An 11,635-nucleotide genomic window follows, 5' to 3' on the forward strand; every position below is an offset into this window, starting at 1 on the left:
TATAATTTCAGATCTCCACTGCTTTTGCTTTTATATGGGTTTTCTGAAGGTTGGTGGATTCTTGTGGTGGAAAATGAGTTCTTAGAAATCCCTCACATAATACTGTTATTTTGATCTGAAGAAATTTTTCCTTTCAGCTTCAAGGCTCACTCCTAACTATGTTTTTTTAAATTCTGTTTGAGTCTATTGTTTCCACCACTTTATGGTATCCTGTCAAACTTTACTAAATGAAACTGAGGAATAAGTCGAAAGGGCTTTTATATCCCAAATCAAGATGACATATATATATATTGGGCACTGTAAATATTAAAGCCTATTAAAAACAGGCTGGGCTAGACAGGGGATGCTCTATGTACTTTAAAGGCATGGGGAGAGCAAGCTTCAGATAAGATCTTCATGCTGAGGATCATTTAATGGTATAGACAGCTGAGCACAGGAGTCCAGGATCACTTACGGACTGAATAATTGACTTGTATGGACATAGCCACAGTATGGCACAGGAACTGTGCGTGAATGTTTTGAAAGCCATTGTTGGTTGTTAGAGATCTGATCAAATAATTGCAGTGAAATATCTGGCAGTAACTTAGAAAGGGCCTTGCAAAGCTCTGAAGATCATTTGGGGGAGAAAACAGACTAGAAGAACAAAGCTTCTCCTCATCTTCCAAAGTGTGTGCAAAGGGAGGGGATGATATTTTCATTTATCAATGACTGATGATTTCCCAAATGCATTTGATGACACATCTTCCCCACAGCAACACGGACTGCCCAAACAGCAGCTTGTCTAAGGGAAGTTAGCGTGTCCCTAGCTGTCATTTCATGTGACTAGTTGCTGAACTAGCCAGTTCTCTGTGGGGCAGTTTGGGAACTTCACTACAGTGGAAGTGTTTTCTTCTCAAGTACACTGATTAGGGGGGGGAAAAAAAAAACAAAATAAAAAAAAAACAGAAATTGCTCTTTATTGTGGCTTATGTTAAGGTACAGAAAGGACAAAAACCACAGGCATGGCAGGAATTGGACAATAAGGGAAATTGCAAAAACTGAGTAAATATGTTAACGATTGGTAGTTGGCTTGTAAATGGCTTGTTAAAAATGAATGTATCTTTTGGGAGGCATGAAGGATTGAGTTGTAGGATAATGTCTATTCTATGCTGTCAGCCATTCACAAGACTCTCAAGCCTGTATTTCTTTCACTTGAGCTTATCCCCACAGTATGGAGTAAGACCTGATTTGCTGGCGGCTGCTTCTTCCAGACTCCAGCTGCTGCCATGTTGTGCTGGTATCACATCTGGGACCCGTATTTGGAACTGGAGAAGGCAATCGCTGACCACCAATGCTGATCCCAGTCCCTAATCTCACCTCGGACCAGGGCTCACACTTGCTCAGCCTTGCCTGAACGACAGGATTAACCTAAGGCTGACTTTTTGCAGCTGTCTTTGTTCAGAGCAGTGTGATAGATAACAAGCATAACACTGGGTACAAATAGTCCAGAGCAGCACTCAGCTCTCCAGGAGCATAAATCCAATTTATGGCTCACTTTTTATATCCATTTGGTAGTTCCGTGCCTATATCATGTTCTATATCCTCTTGTTTTCATGCACTTCTTTTAAGTGGTATGTTGTCCATATGCTAAGTATAAATCCAAGCTTAAATCATTAAAAATACCATAAGTTCTGTTCCAGTTGTGCATGCTTAAGAGCTGTTTGCACATTTCTCTCTTTGTACAATAGTAAGACTGTCCTTTGTAGACTTTTGTTAATCCGTTGGCTTACGGCCATCCCACACACTAGCCTATTGTCTGAGGGCTCATCAGTCACACTTTCAAACTCAAAATGTTAATTCAGATGTAGAGCTACAATAAATAAACTCCCTTTTTTTCAGGATAGCACCACACAGGACTGTTTTAACTTGGCCTGGACACTGCATTGTTTTAAGGCATTCTAGGAGTCTTCTTCAGCTAAACAGGAGCATTTCTCATCCTCACAGAAACTGTTGAATTCCCACTGCAAAGGACTGAAAGATATACCTGGTGATACAATTTGATACAGAAACAGTGAAGGTACAATAAACCAGCTAGGAAGGGGCTGTGGGATGCTTTGCACTCAGGTCAGATGAACTTGGAAGCCTGTCATCTATGCCACGTACTTAGACTTGGTTGTCCCAGCAGAAGTTGCTCTTTACGTGTCCTAAGTAAAATAACTCCAAATCACAGGAATTCTTTCAGATTAGTTGGTATGATTTAAATGAAAAATCCATACTAGTGCAACAAGTATTGTGCTAGTCTACAGTAGTAATTGTCTATTTTAGTAAATCTACTAGGGTGATGAACTGATGTAAAACTACACAGCTTTGGCTTTCACATTTAAAAAAAATGTATTTTTTCTTCCAAAGGGGCACAATGGGAGAAGCTACGTTTTTGTAGAGTTATGAATACATCAAGCTCACTCTCCTTTTATCTGAACTCCGCCCAGGTTGGGTAGGTCTGCTGTACTTATATTTGCAGAGAGCAAATATCTCCATGCAAGCTCTGTTTCTGCATGGGGACAGTGTTCAAGTAAATTAAATAAAGAGGATCAAATTCATATGAATTTTGTACAAGGGGAAACAGGAATGTTTTAACCTGCTTCACACAATTTTCTGAAATCTGACTACCTGAATTTGTTGGAGGTATTTGAATCAACAACAAATATTTTCATGTTTTAGCAAAAAGAATATTAAATCTCTGCTGTATGTGGTGTTTCCTACAGGACTGAATTCACATAGGCATGCTTACTGTTCCAGTCAGGTCCTTATCTTTTCTTATAGGAATAGTTTTATACAAGTCTAACAGTGGCTGTGGGAAACTAAATTACACTCCTTCCTAAAAGATTTAGACCAAGAAAGTGACAAATGCCAGAATAACATTAGCACTGACACTTGCAGCAGGCATAATTATTCTGGGAAAACTTTCCAAAGCTTTTTCTCAGTGCTTGTGATTGGAAATCTAGCAATAGGATTTCTAATTCTAAAGAACTTACGGAAAGAAAGGCATTGACCAGTAGAGGGCTCTATCTTTTCATCAACACACTGAACAGCTAGAAAGGTAATGATAAATTCATTTTTTACCAAGGTAATTCTTCCACTGGTTTTGTTCAGTCTTGTCGTATGTTTTTAGTTAAAAGGGCACTCATATAATTTTAGGGTCTGATCCAGATGTCTACAATGAATTGTTACAGTACAGTTTGATGGCTTGTTGCTATTTCTAATGCACTTTTTCTTGGATTTTTCTTTGTTATTTGATGTGATTATGCAGTAAAAGTGCAGTTTTGTGTAGAGTTCATTTAAGCTCCTAGCACTTTCTTTTAAGTAACTCTTTTCAGACTGCTTAAAATTATCCTATGAGTTGACAGACATCTGTAATCACAGCTTGAAAACCACAGCCTGAAGTTCACATGAAGGCATCCATGTGCATACTCACCGCCTGGCAGTTTTACTTCTGTAAACCATGAGAATAAATTCACATGTGACAACTGTACAACCAATCTTTGTGTAATTTTTAATGCATAACCACTCCACCTGCCACTTCAAGTTAATTGCACAGGTCTGACCTTGGAGTAACTCCTCCGCTTCCATCAGCTCAGCTTCTACAGCTCAGTCTCACACAAGTAACATGTCTATTCCCACCCACTGCCAGCATGGCTTGATGGTCCTCGCTGACCCTCTAACCACATATTCTTCTTTGGTGCAGGGCTGGTGAGGAGCTGTGTTTGCCTAGCTCCCAGCTCATACGATTTCTGCGCGTTTGAGCAGAGAGACTGAGCACAGCAAACCTGCTGTAAAGAAATCTAGATTTCTCAGGTTTGGTCCAAGTCGTTCAGCTGCTGCCAGCTCTCACAGTTTAATGGGTATGGCATGAGCCTTGCTGCTTGCTCTAACAGAGTTTCATGTTTTATATCTTCTTATCTACCTATTACTTACTTAAGTTGTTGCTTAAGCAATTTCAACAACACATCTTACAATCACTTAAATTCCAAGGCTTGCTTTTCTGGCTAATATAAATTGCCATGACTTTCTTGATATCATCTGAACTTCCTTCCGGCTAGCTATGAATAGGCTTCTATCTGCCCTTTTTTGCACCTGATAAGAGAACTACTGCACACTTCTATATCTGGAATTTTTTGTCCTGCAGCAGCACATTGAAGGCTCTCGGAGCACCTCCATCTTGCTTATCCAGGTTCTTTCTGTACCGGCAAGAACAGAGCACTGATATTTCCTCAGCCACTTTCTACCGAAATCTTTTGGAGTTTTGTCACACTTCTGTGGCAGCCAAAGGGAGTCCTCTGTTATTGACAGTTACAGGTGACACTTGTTTGTGTTCTTTTTTCACATGGAAGGAAAAAAAATAACTGTTATTATTTTCTTTTCTAGCATTTTACTTTCTGTGCTTTTCTCCAAAACTATCTTCCAGTATTATATTAATTTAACATAAAAATGGAAAATTCCTCCTTTCTTTGCATTGCCTTTTCCTCACGCTATGTACTGGGTTTCTAGGATCACCTTCCTGCTTATGGAAGTGAGAAAAAGAAAAAAGTCCATGTCCTGCACACTCCAGCCAAGCACAGACAGAAAGTAACTTTGTGCTGCTCTCGGCCTCTGCAGACTCTTGCTTAGTCAGACTCAAGGCAGGAAGGAAGAGAGAAGTTTGGAGAATGTCCATTTGCTACAACCTAAACTTCAGTCTTCAAGTGGAGGGATTGTTACTTCCTCTGTGAAAGCTAAGAAAAATAGTTCCTTGCCTGCCAGAGGTATGGCATGGATTCCAGAAAGTCTAACAACGAAAAAAAAGTTGGAGAAAAAAAGATAGCCTAACGTTAAAGGCAGAGTTGACAGTGAGGGACTGTCCCCACAAGACTGGGACTTGTGTGGGTTTACAATCAGTCTAAATATCGTGCGAATTTGAGACTTGTCTTTTGTGTGTGCAATTAATTCATTCTGTTAATTATATATAGCTGTATATTTAAGTATAATACTTAATAAAAATAATATAAAAACTAAATTCCTCAGATTAAATTATACACTCAAATAAGAAATCCAATTGTTCTAAGCTTAGCCATTTTTGGAGATGAAAGAGAATTAAAAGAGAAGCCAGCTCCAAGTTCTAAAGTAAACAGTGAAAACATTCACTCTTTGTTTGGGCAGCCCTCCACAGTATAAATTAAAATGCTCTGAGTCATTGACACTAGCAATCATTGAATCTTTCTTGGTCCACGTTAGTCACAGGCACCTTTTACAGCATTTGCTACCTCATTTGGGACTACTCAAAGCCTTGTTACTCATCTGTGATCAAATGGAGAGGGGGGTAATTTCTGAGTTCTAAGCAGTTATTGGGATTATCAGAGAAAAGTCCTTACTGAGTAACACCCTCTGCATTTGTGTTTTCAAGTCTAATACTTCCATCTACTGAAATGGCATCAGGACAAACAAATTCCTACGGAAAATAATGTCCCTGGGGAAGATGCTGTTATGACTATGCCTGTTGCTGCCTTCGACTTGATATGATTTTCATAGTTAAGAGAGAAGTGCTTTTCTCAGCCCATATATGCTGAGTCACATGAAAAAGAAAGAACAGTTACCATCCATTTTTGAAGCTCCACATTTGATATTCAGCCTTATTATTAAAATTACAGTCAAGGGGGAAAAGTGCATGAATAATTACTAAATTCTACAACCCCTGATTCCTTGTGGGAATGAGATTTAAATTTCTGCAGCTTGAGTCCATTTCTAATCACAAATCAATGGCACAGAGAGCAGAATGAGAGGGGCAAAGGAGGATTTTAGTGGAAATAAAATCGAGATTACTTTATATGGACACAGATCAAATATTTAGGATTCAAATTTTTTATCAAAATGAGATGAAAAATGATGATGATTATATTTTGACTAGTAAGAACAAAATTGCTATCATTGGTATTTCATAAAGCTCTTAAGCCAAAACTGAAAAATTAAGTTGGCTTAGCCAAGTCACTTAGGTTTTGGCTTGGTTTGTTGTTTTTTTTCCATTTGAAATAACGGCCATTAGCATAAATGAAAATGCTTAAAGTGCACTTGAAAGTAGTTTAAATTATTTAATGTTAAAAACAATACTTTTTGCATCAAAACAGTGTTCATTCTGGTAACGTGCAATATTTCAGTATCACACCATAAATATGTAACAGACAAAGCACAAAGATCTTGCTTGAAAAGCCATTGAACAGTTAATGTTTCGAAGATGTTTGCCGTTTTGAAGGACCCACTCATCTATGTTTGTCTGTCCTGCCCTAGTTTGTGAGTGACCCCATGCAAAAATGGGACAAATAATATAAAATAAAGATTTTCAGGATCAGCAATGCAGTCCTTGCAGCATCCTTACAAATGATTTTCTCTTCATGGAAAAAATCCAGCATTTCATTGTATTAAATACTAAATGTCTTGACACTAATGGACTTTTCCCAAATGTTCCCTTTTTCAGCCATCAAGATTCCTTGAATTTCTTTATCTTTTTGAAGGTAAGAGTCTAAATAATATTGCCAGAATCATATGCTGTATCTCTCATTAATGCTTCTGTCTTTAACAAGTAAGGAATAAAAAATAGGCTACAGACTGCCTGAGATGAATGAGATCACATGCTTCTTGTTTGAAGTTATTCATTGTGGTAATCTTTTAAAATTGCCTTGGCAATAAATAATTTGAAATATGCAGGCTCAACATCTTGGTGATGGGAATCATCTGCCCAAACAGTGCGGACAGGAAGGCTACCTACCCTGGAAGGCCTCAAGCATCTCCATCATTGCCATTGCAATGCCCTCAGTAGTGAGGTGGAAGGAGTATCTCAGGTCTGAGGTGTCTGGATTATGTCCATTTCCCACTGTCTCAGTACAACCATTTTTTCCCAAAAATTCTGGAGCACAAGTCACAGGGTGTAGCTGTTAGGTAAAAATTTAGATCATCCTCTTGTGCAAGTGGGACATGAGATGGATTCAGATCATGCTTCCCCCCTAATAACCCTGTGTGGAAACCCTTGCTGTTTGTGTAAGTGACAGTAGTTTTGTCTCAGGATTTGTTCATCTCTTGAAGACTCTCCAAAGCATTTCTTACTGGAGGCTGATTTAAATGTAGACTGTGATACTCATCTGATTGCTAGAGTGGAAATTTGAGAGTCTGCAATGAGAACTGGAAGTATTTGAGCCCTTTGAAAACCCTTTTGGGACGGATTCCAGAAGAACTGCCTCAATTAAAAATCAGGCTGGGAATCTGAAGGAAATGGAGATCATGATGTTCCATTTTCTGTCTCAGAGGTATGACTGTGCTTTTGGTATCAGTAATTTTTAAGTATCCGTTCTTTGTATGGATAGGATAGGTATATTTCTGAGCTTTTTTTTTATCAATAAAGCTGTTAGACATTTGAAACTTTAGTGTCAATGCTGCTTTAAGTTTTCCTCTTAGAGAATTTGAGGACTTGAAATACTGTGCAAATAAAAAGGAAAGGGAAGAAGTTTATGGAACAATTTGTATGGTAGTGACAGCAAAACTGAAGAGAAAAAATCTTTCTCTCTAGTTGTGAAATATTAAATCACTTATAGCTGATCTAAAAAGCAAAACTGCCAGTTGCCACTTCCTCTCTTTTCTTTTCAGTTCATGGTATGTTTGCATCCTACTAAGCAGAATACAGTGCTGGGAAAGGATTAACTAGGAAAGGATTGGGTTGATGTTCGGTGAACTTGAACGGTCTCAGGCTTTTTTCCTCCTGTGCTATAGAGACAGTAGATGAGGAGGCAGGAGTGCATTTATCTAGAAGTACAGCATGTCCTCCAGTTTGCACAGAAAGGACTAAATTACAGGGACTTAACAGTTCTTCCTCTTTGCAGATATATTCCTGGAGTTTGGGCCTGACTTGGCTTGTGTGCTCAGGGAGCAGTTGGTTCTTTCTTGCTTTCATTTGGATATAGAAAATTTAGACTTATGTTTAGAAAATTCATTTTAGAGTGCAGTACAATAGCAACTTTAAAACTGAGTGTGGATTTATACTTCTATGGATCAGATAAACTCACTGCTGTGCCCTGGCAATGAGGTTCAGCTTTAATTGCATTTTTACTGTTGCAATTCACTTTTGTTTGAGAGTGCTAAGATATCACGTGGTCACTCTCCAGCATATTCTCAGTAAGTGAGAAAGAAAAGTGCCCAAAATGATGTTCCTATGCTTTTCTTTTTTTCTTGTGAGGCGAGGGGTATCTATGTCCTTTTTATAGAGAAGAAACCTGAGACATACAAAGAAGGCCACTGGGGCTTATGGCAGACACCATAATATGAGCCAATAACACTCTTTCATTGCACGTAAGGCAAACCACACAGTAGGCTGTATTATGAGAAGCATAGTCAGCAGATCAAGGGAAATTGCTATTCTCCTCCGCAATAGTGAGGCCATACCTAGAATGCTGTGCCCAGTGTTGTCCCCCATCTTCTTTCAAGAGGGATGTGGAGAAACCAAACAATCCCCAGCAGGAGACCGCTGAGAAGGTTGGGATCCTAGAGCACGCAGTGCACTAGGAGAGGCTGAGGGAGATGGGCTGGTTTAGCAGGGGGAAGAGAAGGTTAAGGGGCAATTTAGTAGCAGCTTGAATGGTATCTACAAAGATGGCAGGGTTGCACTCTTCTTGGCAGTGGCAGGTGGTGCAACAAAGGATAATGGGCACAAATTGCAGCTTAGGAGGTTTAAGCTGGGCATTAGCCCCAAATTCTGTCCTGTGAAGGTAGTGCAGCACTGGAACAGCTTGCTGAGAGATACTGTGTAGTCCCCAGTCCCCGGAGACTTGAAATTCTTGAGGTCTTCAAGATGTAGCTAGACAAGATATGCCTAGACAGACCCACAAAGGGTAAAAAAAAGGCCTTATTTCTTAAGACTCAGCATTTCTGCAAATCACAGATCAGATCAGTAGAAGATGACTGTGGAGGTGGACACCCATAACTTAATGCAAGGACAAAGAGGGCCTAAATTAAAGTCTCACAGGAAATCTGAATTCCAGGATTTTTGAGCGATTTTTTCACTGAATTGCTGTCTCTTTCTTGTTTTTTTTTTTTTTTTTCTTTAATGTAGATTTTTGGTTATGGTTGTTTAAACAGTGCCTAGTATTTCAAAAGAACATGAATAGGAACAGTATACATGAGCTTCAGCCTTTTACAGAAATAGGCCCTTTACTGACAGATGATTTACAGTCTCTATATAAGTGGCCTACTTCCATAGACTGTAACTAAACTAAGACAAGAAGGGCAAACAAATTAGTAAGAAAGGAAAACAGACAAAACTGGGACTATTTCCAAATTCAACTCTTTCTTAATGGAAAAGAGTGGAATTTAATAGACCTTTTTGTGCTATGCATAAGATATGTCCTCAGTAAGAGTAGCTCCAGTTGTTTAGACACAGCCCAAAGCAGGAGAATGAGGCTTGTCATTGCAGCTGAGAAGCTGTGAGGCTAAATTTCACTGCAGTATTTGCTTTGTTTACTTTTTCTCCGTTTATACGAGGCAGATGCAATAAAGAACTCCCTCAGGAAAATGCCCTCAGAAATATCCCCAAAGGCCTCAGGGTCAGCTCCTAGACACTTAGAGGAATGGATACCTTCATGCTTCTCCTTTCCATTTTGCTTCATTGCACCTCCTTCCCTCCATCCCTTAACTGAGCCTCAGCACCAAGAGCCACTGTGCTGTGGTTTAGTGCCACAGCAACCTGAACCCATGTAACCCGCTGCCTGCTACAGCCCTTCTTCAGACTGGCACAAGGGCTCATCTGACCCTGTGCAGAGCTGTTTTAAACTCATCCAGACAATGCAACAGTTCGCCTGACAAAAATGTTGTAAAATATCTCAGACCAGGGCCAGGCGATTGCCAGGAGGGATGGTGCAGAACAAGCAGCTGGATTACCTTGGTCTACCACAAAACTGCCTGTGAGACTCTGACCTGCTGTTGCTTTGCGCTCATGGCTCCTGAAATGCAATTGTACGATCATATTCTTTTTCCATTTCTAGGGATGTGAAGGAGGAGTGTATTGCTCTTCTGGCACCTATGTTATGTCAGTCCTGGAAAGTGTTTCACCTTCATATTGCTTGGCAGGAGGGTTCAATATATTAATAGATAGGAAATGACCATGGATCATCTTTATAGCTTCACAACTACTCTCATAAAAAGACTTATGAAAGATGTTTGAGTAAGGAGACTTCTGCAACACTCACACAATGATGATCCTGCAAAATCCCAAGCAGCCTCTCTGCTCCTTGAAGATGTTGTTCTTGTTGTTTCAAGCCTTAGATTGTGCTCTGGCAGCATTGGTGTCCAAAAGATCAGAAAGAAAGACCTTTGCTCATCTCTCAGCCTCAGCTTAAAGACTGGTATATTCCTGGGTACATAAGAGAAGTTAAGTCCTGATTTTAACGGAGATGTTAAAACATGAATGCAATGGGTTGTAAATCTAAAGATTCAAATTCTTGGTTCTACTTTGTCTGTGACTCTGGGTAATTTTGGTACTCGGTACACTGGAGAGCAGCTGTTCCTCCTCCTATGTTGCCACACTGCTCAGAAAAGCATGTCATTTATTGAGTCATCATGCAATTTTATAGATCCTATATCAAATACAGGCTCATTTAAGCCAGGATTATAGTGACCACATTTTACCAGCACATTTCCAATTTTTTAGTACTGCTGATATGTTCAAATCCTTGGTCCTCTCTCCTATGGCAGTCAATTTTAAGTGCCAGTTTTAAATCCTACCATACTCTTTTGGTGTACAAAGTGCCTTCCAAAACTGATTTACTATATACAAGAACAGTCAAAAAATGAACTTTCTAAAGGGCAGCTAGCCAGGAAATTTCAAAAAGACTGCTTTTCAGTGATGAGGTCATGAAAACAGAGCATTTCTAATTTCTCAGCCTTTGTTAACTTCTGATTCAAGTGCACAGAGACATCCACCCTACTTTCACAATTCCATTTGCCACTATGCAGTGTCAAAAATGATGCCTTCCCCTCCCCCCTCCCCCCGCTTCCAACCAACTAATCATTTCAGTAGTATTTGTTTAGCAAGAAACAACTGGCTTGCCTGTTGCCATTGCAATGCAAATGCCTGATTGACCAGTTGTTTTCAGGGTATTGTTCCACCTGCCTTCAATCTGTGCTTGATTTGTCAGGTGAAACACTGTCATGACAAATGTTTAAAGCATATCTCATGAATGTTCCTAAAAAATCCTTTTATACGTATATAATTTTCCTGTTATGTGGTTTCTAACTCTTAGCGATGAGCTGAAAAAAACATTTAATGTGCCACAATTGTTTCGAGCCTTCAATGGCCTCTGTAAATCAGAGATTAACACTGGAACTCTGGGGATTAAGCAAGAAAGGGAAGTTGTGAGCAGCAACAGTTGAAACAGCACATCGTATTTTGCAAATAATGTGCCTAGAGGAGATAAGATGAAAAAAATGTCATACAGAAATTGACGATGCTGAAGAGTAAGACATTAATAAATGATCTATGCAGTGACAAAACCTTTCTGTAAATCACTGCAATAAAAGCAATAAAATTTCAGAGAACCATGGCTCTATATTTCTGAAGCTGATGCAGTTCCATTTTTAATTATGC

Source organism: Dromaius novaehollandiae, chromosome 2 (genome assembly GCF_036370855.1).
Source record: "Dromaius novaehollandiae isolate bDroNov1 chromosome 2, bDroNov1.hap1, whole genome shotgun sequence".
NCBI classification, from domain to species: Eukaryota; Metazoa; Chordata; class Aves; order Casuariiformes; family Dromaiidae; genus Dromaius; species Dromaius novaehollandiae.